The sequence below is a fragment of the Silene latifolia genome, chromosome 9 (genome assembly GCF_048544455.1).
Source record: "Silene latifolia isolate original U9 population chromosome 9, ASM4854445v1, whole genome shotgun sequence".
Taxonomy (NCBI): Eukaryota; Viridiplantae; Streptophyta; class Magnoliopsida; order Caryophyllales; family Caryophyllaceae; genus Silene; species Silene latifolia.
The window spans coordinates 75,969,499-75,982,369 of record NC_133534.1 but is presented as its reverse complement, the minus strand read 5'-3'; the positions used below and the strand labels follow the sequence as shown (position 1 = coordinate 75,982,369).

The window sequence follows — 12,871 nt, the reverse complement described above, 5'->3', positions numbered from 1 at the left end:
TCACTCCTCTTATTAGGGTTTAGGATTTTTGAAGCTCAATCTGTTGTTTTAAATTTTCATTCCTATTAGGGTTTAGGGTTTTAGATAATACTCTGCATGTACGTTGTTATTTTTTTTTTTGGTGAAATGTGAGAGGTATATATATATATATCAAAAAAAGGAGTTTAAAGCAATACAAATGATCAAAACCAGTTACATCAGGCCAATGTCCTTAAGCCAATCTAGCTCTAGGATAGTAAAATGTTGTTTGCCTTTACCATGGATTCTCATCTTCATCTCTTCAACAATGTTTGATGCAACCTGCTGTGGCCTTAGGAGAACACCCTCATTCCTGCATTTGTTTCTATGATGCCAAACGTGATATACAGTTCCCACAATCAGTCCTGCTCGTACACCCCTCTGCATCTTAGTGCCAATATCCTGCATACACCAGTCCAGTGCATTGCAGACTGGTAGTATTAAACCAGTTTTCTGTTGGAATTGCTGAACTATCCAGGTACTGTAATCACATCCAAAAAACAGATGATCCAAATCTTCTGATGCCTGTCCACATAGCCAGCAACTATCATCAATATCCACCCCATACCTAATCAGCTTATCTTTAGTTTTGAAAGCTCCATGAGCTAGGAGCCAACCCATGATCTGATGTTTAGGAATCACCCATTCATTCTATATTACCCCTTCCCAACTCACCTTAGGACGGGTCCCCATAAGCCATTGATAGCAACTAGCTGTAGTGAAACCAGTCTGTACATGCCATGCTCCATTGGTATAAGCAGCAGCCAGGTCCTGTTTAACCCTGCAAATTCTCCTCCAAACCCAACTTGTATTAGCACTAGGTTGGTATTGCCACCAGTTCACCCCTTTCAGATGATTGTGTTTAACCCATTTGACCCAAATGGTGTCTTTATCCTCAGCTATCCAGTTGACCAGTTTTCCTATCAAAGCCTTATTCATAAGTTCCAGATTTTTGATCCCTAATCCACCCTCTGCTTTAGGCTTGCAAACAGTGTCCCATGCCACCAGAGGAACCCTATGGTATTCAGTACTGTTGTCCCATAGGAAATTTCTGCAGACAGCTTCCACCTTTGCAATTATTCCTTTTGGCAATACAAACAATGAAGCCCAATAGGAGTGTAGAGTAGTTAACACAGCCTTTACTAACACAAGTCTCCCAGCATAGGAGAATTTTTTGGCCCCATAACCATGAATTCTACTACAAATCTTCTCAACTAAACATTCACAATCTTGTTTTTGCAATCTGGTAGTTTGAATAGGCATACCAAGGTATTTGAAAGGAAGCTTACCCTCTACAAAACCAGAAACACTCAGGATATCTTGCTTTAACTGATCAGGCACCCCTCTGAAATATGCATTGGATTTAGCAGCACTTATCTTTAGTCCAGTTGCTTTAGAAAAAGTAGAGTAAGACTGAAGAAGTAGCATAATGGACTTGGCATCCCCATGACAAAAGAGAAGCACATCATCTGCAAACATCAAGTTGGCCAGCTGTACTTGCTTGCACATAGGGTGAAATCTGAACTCATACTTAGCAGCAGCATACTTGATAGTTCTTGTGAGATATTCCATGCAAAGAGTGAAAACAAGGGGGGAGAGGGGGTCCCCCTGCCTTAGACCTCTCTTGCCATGGAAATATCCAAACATTTCCCCATTGAGAGATAAGGAGAAGGATGCTGTAGTAATACATTGCATCAGCATTTCCTGGAACTCCTCTGGGAATCTCAATTCTTCAAGTAATTTTGCAACAAAGGACCACTCCACAGTGTCATAGGCTTTTTGGAGATCAATTTTGAATAGGCATCTAGGAGAGGCATTAGGTTTCTCATAGCATCTAATTAAATCCTGGCAAATAAGGATGTTTTCCTGAATGCTTCTATTTTGTATAAAGGCTCCCTGATTAGGATCAATGATGAGAGGCAACACCTCAGCTAATCTGGCATATAGCAGCTTGGAGATAACCTTGTATACTACATTACAACAGGCTATAGGTCGAAACTGAGCAACAGTTTGAGGCCTATCACACTTGGGGATCACGATCACATTGGTAGCATTCACCTGTTTCAGTAACTGTCTGGTCCTGAAAAAATCCTGGACTGCACTAATCACCTCCCCTCCAATTGTTATCCAAGCATCCTTGAAGAATCTTCTTGTATAACCATCTGGCCCTGGTGATTTATTATCAGGGATACTGAATACAGCAGCTCTAATCTCCTCCCCAGTTACAGGTCTCAATAAGAGTAGCTTGTGTTCATCCCTACATCTTTGTCCTTGGTCAATGATTTTCCTGTGAATTTTAGTAGTAGCCTGGCTAGTCCCAAGAAGGTGCTTGATAATATTCCGGGAATCTTGTGAACTAACTCGGATTTGTCACATATATTTCCCTTCATGTCCTCAATGAAAATCACCCTATTTCTATTCCTTCTTTTTTTGAGAATGCCATGGAAGTAGGCACTGTTGGTGTCTCTCTCTTTCATCCAGAATTGCTTAGACTTTTGAGCTAGAAAACTGTCTCTGGCACTACTCAATTTTTTAAGCTCCTGAGAAGCCTCAAATTCAGCAGCTGACAAATGAGCATCGGTGGGATTCTTTCCAATTTGCTCCTGTAACTCATGAACCTTTCTCTGGAGTCTGTTAGTTGAGTGCTAAATATCAGTATATCCTTCCTTGTTCAATCTTTTCAACACTGGTTTCAGATTCTTGAGATTTTTGACTAGCCTGAACATGCTAGTGCCCAGCATCCCCTTATCCCAATTATTGCTGACAGCAGGCAAGAACTCCTTTGCTTCTCCCCACATGTTAAAATACTTAAAGCATCTTTTTCTTTGGGTAATTTTAGTGCTGCTAATGATACAAGGAGTATGATCCATGAGTCCCTCAGGCAAAAAATGAGCATAAAGATCAGGGAGGTGATCACACCAGCCCTTATTAATCAGGAATCTATCAATCCTACTATAAATCCTCTCCTCAGGCTTTTGTTTGTTATTAATCATGTACGTTGTTAAGTTGTTCATTTCCTATATCATTCATATTTGGGTTTTAGGATTATCATGGGTGAAAAACGGAAAAGAAGTCAAAAGAATAACAAGCCTGGGGATAATAAGCCTGGTGAGAGGGGTGCTACGAAGTGCCAGAAAGTCCTTGCAGCTATAGCCGCTAAACAGCCGTTGGAAATAACATGGAGCTCGAAGGGTTTCCCTACTGATCCAAATGCGTGTTATTTCTCCAGTTGGATTGGATGTTGCACAAGACAGTTTGTGCCTATCCATTTAGATGATGTTAGAACTTTGAATCCAAAATTGGCGGAGTTATACTTGGCTCGTGTAAAGGAAGGCTTTATTATACCCGATGAAAGCCATGATAAGTATTTAATGCATAAGGCAGCGGATGTCCACGAGCGGTGGAGGTGTGACGTTGCTAGGGATTGGTTGTATGTGGACAAGGCAACGGGGAGATGCTTAAGAGCCCACCTAGGAAAACAAGTGTCCCACCATCGATCGGGAACAATGGGATCTTTTCAAAAGATGAGAACTACTAAGAAGTTTCAGGTTAAATATCCTCGCCTTTTAACGATTTACCTATCATTTTTTAATTAATGAGTCCTTTATATAATCTTTTTATTATCTCATCTACTTGCGCTTTTATATAATTATTTGAAGGCCGTTAGCGGAAGAAATCGTGCTAACATTTCATGCAAGAAGGGGAAATGGTATGGTTCTCGAGGCGGATTCTGAAACATAGAAGAGAACCTCGTAAGTAGCATGCATTATTCCCCTGTGAGACTTTATTTTTTTAATCACACTTGGACTTGCATTGATACACATTTACGTGTATAAATGTTACCATGTTAATGTGTAGGTGGCAAAGGGAGTGAAAGAGGTGGATCGACATGTAACTTATAAAGAAGGGCACACGCCTAAAGGATCCTGGTCGCGTGACAAATATGATGAGGAAGTGTTGGCCAACATAGTAAGCATTATTTTATTAAGACGAGTTCATTACTAATTTTATTATTTTAGTCACAAATATAATTTGAAGTTTATTTAATATATTATAGGACAACGTATTGAAAGAGGTAGAAGAAGGGAAATTCACTCCCGGTGGTCGTAATGACGTTCTTGCTAGAGCGATCGGCCGACCCGAACATCCAGGTCGTTTGAGGGGCGTCCGTTACAGGTTGGAGTAACGAAATATTATGGGACAACTGCCCCGATAAAGAAGAAAAGGAAGACTAAGTCCGAGAAGGCTGACATGGTACCATTTATCTATTATTTTCATTTAAGTTCAATTCACATGTTATTGTTGGGATAAAAATTGCTGACACATTACATTCTTGCACGCATGACTTGATTAATGGCATCCGTACAACTAAAGTGAATCTTCGGAGGCAAACTTTCCGAAGAAGAAGTGAAGATGATGGAGGATGTCATTTCTAAAGGGGGTAATAATAAGGTACAACAGATTGGTCAAGAGGCCGCTACTACCTTGGCAATACATGAGAAGGAAGTATCGGTCAACGAGATTGAGAAAGATCGGTACCTAATAATGCTTCGAAGTTGTAACAACTAAAGCCGATCAGTACCTAATACTTCCTTATTTTTCTTTTCTTTTTTTTGGGTAAGATCAGGGGGTGTGTTCCCTACCAGCTCTAATGCTATAACTTCTGACATGGTGCCATTGGTTAATTTTATTAGGTAAATAATGGGTCCGAAAAGGAGATGCAACTTGAGAAGACGGTGATGGAAAACGAAAGATACATCCCCTTCAAGTCGGTTCTGTTTTTCGGTATGGTATGCATGAAGTGTTTAATTAGTTAAATTTATATGAATTCTATTAAATTTTGGGATATAATAATGTATGTGTATATTCTTCAGACCGTAAACAAGAGGCCGATTATTCTTTCTGACCCTAAAACCGAAAAGCCACATGTGCGTGTTGGCGGGTCTCGTAGAAATGCACACCAAATGCGAAAGAATGAAAGCGTAGTTCATGGCGAAAAACTTTTGCCGAATCATACCAAAGTAGAGATAACTACAGTATTTCCAGGCCATGAAAACTTTCAACCTGTCCCGATTCGTGACGACATTACCATTCTGGGAGATGCGGTTGGAAGTTTCATCCAATGGCCTGAAACTCACATCTACTTGGCTCGGCCGTCTCCGCCTCAGAAGCGGAAAGCAGTTGGGGTTAGAAGAAATACCTTTATATATATGTTAAATTTTTAATTGTTGAATGTTTTTATATGTTATTTTTTTTTTGTAGGGAACAAAAAAGCCGGCTTTGGCGGATAAGCCTTAGTCCACAGACATGCCAACGACCTCGTCGAGACAACAACTTGATGAGGTATTTAATTAACTTCTCCATTTTTTTAAAAACCTCGCTCCCTTTATTTAAATTTTGTCTGTATTTATAAGAAGCATGGTAATTTTGTGTAGGGGACAAAAAAGACTGATAAGCCTAAGTCCCCAGTCTTACCTGCTACTACTACCTCATCATTGAAAGAGCAGGTTGACGAGGTATTTAATTAAGTACGCTTTTATTTTAATTACTCCAACTAGGATATGTTACCTTTGGATTTTTTATTATTTTAATTATCTACTACATGTGTAGGCTGGTGGTAGTAGCACAAAATCAAAGACTCATTCTTTCCCGGACTGAAAGAAGTTAGGAGTTTAAACTCCACACAATATCTTGGGAAGGATTACATGCAAAAAGTAAGAACGGTGACGATGAGGAAACTGCATGAGGAGGCTGGCCATCGCATAGCCACCGAGCAATTGATAGTTATTCCGCTCGAGGAGGATATTCTAGGGGTTGAGCGCGAAGCACTTCTATCATGGGATATGCTAGCCATTTGGGCTGGCCTAGACCAGATTGATGTCCAACACCTATTTGTTTGGATGAAGTAAGTTTCTTAATAAATAATTTCATATTCTAATATTCTGACTACTAGATAGTGTTTTAAATACCGGAATTAATACCGTAATAATGTAGGATATTGAAATTGAGAGTGATGCCCGAGAATAGGATTCCAGGTGATCAATACGGATTCCTGGGCCTCTTTGTTTTATCTTTATTTATTACGGAATTCTCGTTCGAAGATCGGGTTGATTATATTGCTCAGCAATTGGCGACAACCAAGAAGCTGGTTTTTGCCGCTTATAATGAAAAAGGGTAATAAACAAATTAATATTACGTTTCCCCCTACAATTGCATTTTCATAACTAATATATATATGTACTTGTTAATAATGATGATGTCTCTTGATGTAGGACTCATTGGGTGCTAGCAGCCATCATGCCGACAAGGAATAAAGTTTTCTGGTTGGACTCTTTACATAATCAACCAAGCGAGACTTTTAAGCACTTGATTAATAAGTAAGTTTATAATACTGATTTATTTATATTAACATTAAGTTTCAATTTTTATTTATAGCAAAAAGCTCATTTTGCCCCTAAAAAAAATGAGTATCTGCCTCCTTTTGGTTTTTTTTAAAATAAGGGCCTTTGAGAAGAGAAGAGCTAACGAGCAGGATCAACCCACGAAAGATTCTGATGATGGCCCTAATTTTATTACGATAACATGGGTACGTACTCAAATACAATACATTAAGTGCAAAAATCTGTGTTTAATACTAATACAAAGCCTAAAGTTCAAGATTCTGATGTGAGCCTTCTCTCGTCTGTTTGTTTTTATGTAATAATAGGCCCCTCGCCAGCCAGATAGCATACAATGTGGATACTACGTTTGTCGGTTCATGTTGGAGATTATTAGGCGAAGATATATCATTATTCCAGAAAAGGTTAGTAATTTAATAATGTGTTTATTACTTTTTTTAAATTAGAGCTAATGTTGTCTTGCTTGCTACTATATATACCATGATGTTGCTATGCAGTAATTGATGTTGTTACAATAATGTCTTCTATTTGTTTTTTCCGCAGTATGTAATCAACCCGTCACAACAGATTGAGCAGTACTCAAGTGTAGATATAGACGAGGTAAGGGACATGTTGGGCAAATACGTCTTAGAAAATAGAAATGCATGATACTCAGAGTTTAGATCAGCTTATTAGTAAATTTTTTGTTGAAGTTAGGGAATGATTAGTTCATGTAAATTCAACTCCTTGTAAGTATATATATATATATATATATATATATATATATATGATGCTGCTGTTGTGGTTGAATTGAATCTATTGAGTTCGATGAACTCATTTGTGATTTATCTTTGGTCTTTGGTATATGGTGTCTTTGATATATGCGATTTTTTGAATGACATGAAACAAATTTAATTTTTCAAAACATTAGGAGTTCGTAATAAAAACTGGTTACTAAAAAAAACCGTTGTGAAGACCTTTCACAACGGTTAATAAAAATAAACACCGTTGTGAATGACTTTCACAAATACCGCGCATAATATTCAACAACAGGTTTTAAACGAAGAACCGTTGTTAAAAGTCTTCACAATTTTGGAGGTAAAGTTACAACAACGGGTTTTAAACTAAGAACCGTTGTTACTTACAATTTCAACAACGGGTATGCAGCATAAACCCGTTGTTAAAAGACTTCACAATTTTGGCGGGAAAGTTACAACAACGGTTATACATATGACAACCGTTGTTATATTATTCCCTCCAAATTTTTGAAACACTTTCCACAAAGGAGAACACCCAACAACAACGGCTTTTAACCGTGGTGAATACTTTCGACAACGGTTTCATTAAATAACCAAACCGTTGTAAATACCTTCTACAACGGCCGCTTTAACAACGTCCGCTTTTTGTTTTTACAACGGTTTTTACCCGTTGTTATAAACTGTATCTGCAGTAGTGTAGTAATTCATAATTACTTGTACCAAAATATTTTCCCAATTATAAATCACAACATCTTGTATTTATAATAATTTATTCATTCAATTGCAATTGTTTCCTTAAACAATAATTTCATCCAAGTAATAAAACAATTCGATCACTTAGACCGTATCTTATTTAATCAGATTATAATGAGATACGTAAATTTTACTTCCAAAAATCGTCCGTCAATTTTCAAGTAATTTAATTAACTCGTAGTGTTATACGATTAATTAAATGATCAATTAAGAGTATTATCCTTTAGGTATGACCTAGGGGATCAACTGATCACCACCGTCGCACGACAGTAATGTCAAACTCTAGTCAGCCAATCATTACCGATATGTGTGGACCAGTTGACAGTAAAAATACTTCCCAAATGTATTATTTAAAATGAGACTTAAACATGTGATCATTATGATCAACAGTTGTGATCGCATTATTGTCGAAGGATACATATTCCAACAGACATATGAGCGATGAAGAACTAGAACCATTACTCAATTTAAGCTGAGTCACTTGTTGAGATAAATCATCAATGTTGGCTTGCATCACATTAATAAAGTCATGTTTAGTCTTACTCCCTCGAACATGACGGTCACTACCCCAATGATAAGTGCTTATTGCTAGATCCTCTATGAGTGCCTTGGCCTTGTCCCAAGAAATCTCGTCTAACCGCCCTCCAGCAGCGGCATTAAGGCTCATTTGCAGCTCAGGTTTTAAGGAATTGTAGAAAGTAAGAATCAATACATAAGATGGGATCCCGTGATGAGGACATTGCCGCTGAAGTTCCTTGTACCTTTCCCAAGCTTCATAGAGAGACTCATCTGCATGTTAGACGAATCCTGTAATGTCATTTCTAAACTTGGCAGTCTTCCCTAGTGGAAAGTATTTTTGGAGAAAAGCCGTAGAAAGCTTATCCCAAGTATCGAACGATTCAGGATCACAAATATTCAACCATTCACGTGCACTCCCTCGAAGAGAATAGGGGAATAATCTCAACCGAATTGTGTCATCAGAGACTCCATTAATCTTGATGTCAGCCTTATCAAGGAATGTATTCAGGTGCTCGTTGTGGTTTTCAGTTGGTGATCCACTGAATTGATCGGTTTGAACAAACTGGATCAAAGAAGTCTTCAACTCAAAATTGTTTGCATCAATTTTAGGCTTTGAGATACTTGAATTGAAATTCGGCTTTGGAGCACTTTCATCTCGCATAGAAGTCATGATGATTGGTGTATCAAATTCTATAAAAGACTCAATAGTATCGAGTTCAGGCTCCTTTCACTTCTTCTTTCTTTGAGCGTTTCGTCTCCTAGCTGTAGCTTCAATCTTAGGGTCAAATAGCAATTCACCACCAGAATGTCGCGTGTGCATATAAAACTAACAACAAAACTAAAGAAGAAGAATTAGTAACAAAATAGGCATACTTGCGTACGCTAAAAAACGTAGTCGAAAATAATCTAAAATTAACTAATATCAAACCTTTACTTCCTCGGCAACGGCGCCAAAAACTTGTTCAGTTATAAATTACCGCAAGTGAACGGTGTCTGTTGTAGCACTTACGGGTCGATCTCAGGGAAGTGAAGGTTGAGTACTAGTCGATTTAAGATTTGATTTATCTACGTCGGAATAATATTTGTGTATGTGTGAGGTATGACAGAATAAAAATAATATATAATAATTGAATAATAAAATTAATTCAATAATAAAAAGCTCTAGGACACAGTATCACCATTAACATAGATTGATCAATATAGACTATTGGAAGGAACAACATATTTAATTGTGTACTAAGGTGAGAATAATCTTCTTGTTTTAATTCTGAAAACTAAAACCAATACTTGTTATCCTCTCTCGAGATATAAGAAGCCTTCCTATAGTGAAATAATAATATTATCATGGGTCTTATAACTCATAAAGGAGCTTTAAGGACCAAAATTAAAATGTCTCAACTATCTCTCTCACAATTCTCATAGGAGGGGTCTAATTTTGACTCGGGCTCTCTAAGTGGAAATTCAACTCTCATTGCAATTTACACTGAGTAATTATTAATTATATTCAATTTATAATATATATGCTAACTCAAAAGGACTAAACTCAACTCTCATTGTAGTATTAATCAAGAGCTACGTATATAGATTATGACCAATAAATTAATACTTTAACACAACCTTATCAAATCTAAGTTCAACCATTAAATAATGTTTAGAAAATTATAACATTGACCAATCCATATTAAGGCTCCACCGAGCCCTAGATAAAAAACTACTCACGATCCATAATTATAACTAAAATAACAATTTTAATAATAGAAGATAACATAGTTAAATAAATAAATAAAACAAATATAAAAGAGATAATAAGGGAGATAAATAAAGTATTATCTATGGCAATGACAAGTTGAGAACTTTGAGCGTGTCGTCAAATAATAGCATGAAAGTGTAAAAATGTGAATAAGATAATTGATGTGAATAATGAGAGAATAAAGAGAATTTAATATGAAACTAATTATTTTATTGCTTATTATCTTTCTCTCTCTGTCTCGCCCTCTCAAATGTAAATCACCTTCTTTATATAGGTGATCATGTGAGTTTCTAAATTAAATAATACACGTACGTTTACATCACTAATTAATGTACATTACATGTAAAATTATTCCTACAGTTTATGCTATTAGTGCTTGAAGTTTCTTCAAAATATGAATGTTTCATGAATTAAATAATTAATTTGAGATGTTTCATGTTGTATTTTTCAGAATAACTCTTCACCCATGTAAATGTTAGCATGCGTTTTCCTCTTAAAAATCCTTAAATGTAACATCATCAAATTGAATGCTTCAAGACTGGATGTTTCAATGCACCAACTTCTACGAATATGCTTCTTTATTTCATCATTTGTAAATGACAGCCTTGTCAACATTTTATTCAATTCTTGGCTTTTCATTTTATTTTGGACTCCTTTGTCTTTATTTTGTGGACTTGGAGGTTTTGAATCTGAGCTTGAAGTCCGTATTTATTTTGTCGTCTTTTATTCATCGACTCGCTTAGCTGTTTAGCTAATATCAGCATCAAAATAACTCTTTCCTACAAATAATTATATAAATCACAGTAAGATGTTCTAGGAAGTAATTTATTATTAAAATGAAATATAATGCTGAAAATATAAGTAAAATTATGGGAAATAAGTATATAAAATATAGTGAATTATGCGCTTAACAGAGGTACATGAAGGAAAATGGAAGCTTGAAGGACGTGATGACATTCAGGCTAGGGCAATCGGCGAAGAAGAGCATCCAGGTCGTGTGAGAGGGGTATCGACGCATGTTGGTATTACTAAGTATTTTGGAAAAACTACTCGAAGTGGGGATGATTCCAAGAAGGTAATCTATAAATACTGTATTTGAACCAACGTAATTTATAACTATATATGTTGACATTAATTTCTACTACACAGTTACATAAAATAGCCAGGTTGATGATGACAATGTTAGAAACTGGGGAAAAGCCATCAGAAAAAGAGTTGGATATGGTTCAAGAAGTCATAAAGGAAGAAGAGGAGGAGGAGAAGGACGAGGAGGAGGAGGCGGAGGAGGAGGAGTAGGAGGAGGATGAGGAGGCAAAAGAGGTAATAATATTTATGTCTTATATATATACAATGTGTTATATAATTTAGAAAATCAGTACGTGTTATATAGACAAGTGTTAATGAACAGAAGTGAAGTAAAACTCTCAAGACTCAGAATCTGACTAAATATGATTCGATTTGGACAGTGATTTGAACTGTTTAAACGTGATAAAATGACTAAAAACCGAACAGGAACTCTGAAGACTGCAATCGAACAGTCGACAGAACTGTTTGGCACCACGGAATCCTGAACTCTACAATCGAATAGAGTAACAAGCGTGATTGGGATATGACTTAATCCAAGCACTAAGCCACTAGATTAAGCCTAAGGGAAATTTCAAGCACTAAGCAAAGAAATTACCCAAACCTCAAGCACTAAGCAAAGAGGACTATTCAAGCACTCAGCAAAGAATAGGTTTTAATGAAGAAAACTCTTGGTTTCTTACTCATTCTTTAATTCACTCAATCTGAATTTTTCCATGTCTAACCTTGGCTTTTATACTACAAGCCATATAATCTTGACCCCTGATTACAAACTAAGATCTAAGTCTCACATGTGAGCTGAAAAGACAACAAGAAAAACGGCCCTCTATGCCTTACATGACTTACACAATCTTACACAAGACAATGACATAAAGCATAAAGGTACAACCTCCCTTTGGCATGTTTTATTGACTTATTTATGATGACAATGGACCTCTTAGAAGCTTACAAACCGGCACATGCTTGGTAGCCTTCCAAAGGTGTTTTAGAACTTGCTTGTTCAAAAGAGGAAAAGGTTGAAAGTGACCCCTTGATAAGCCTCTTAAACCGTGTAAATGTCCCCATCACTCGGTTTTGTTGCATTTTGTTTCATTGTTGGTGGCTCTATTATGCAAGGTTCCTAAGACAAAAATACTCCAAATTCTTCCTAGAATTGAGTAGTAACGTTTTTTAATACAAGTTCTTAGACGGAAATTTGGTTCGACCTCGTTTTGTGTGACGGGGTCAAAACCGTGGCTTGATTTGCTTCAATCTCCTCTTCTTGAAAAGGATTTGACCTCAAATCCTCGCCATTGTTACCACTAAGCTCTTCATCACAACGACTAAACTCCTCCACATTGAAGGTGGTATGAGTTCCCAATAGATTGACCTTGTACTTGTCATTTCCAACTTGACCCATGACCTTGAATGGACCTTCATCTCTTGGCATGAACTTGTCCCATTTAGTGAGGACTCCTAGCTTGCATGATCGGACCCAAACTTGATCCCTAATTCTGAATTTCGTACCTTGCTTGGAGTTCATGGACCCTTCCTTATTGGCAATGACTTGATCATGACGAATGAGCCCTTGTCCAACCCATTCCTTGACACTATTTTCTTGCTCACTTGGGTGA

At 37.0% G+C, this 12,871-nt stretch overlaps 1 non-coding gene across 1 annotated transcript; it reads left to right on the top strand.

Annotated features, from left to right (window-relative positions):
- Nucleotides 1-8,628: 8,628 nt before the first annotated feature.
- LOC141603447 (small nucleolar RNA R71) lies at nt 8,629-8,735 on the top strand. Its single transcript, XR_012525323.1, has one exon. It is a non-coding gene; the product is annotated as a small nucleolar RNA R71 (small nucleolar RNA).
- The last annotated feature ends 4,136 nt before the right edge of the window (nt 8,736-12,871 follow it).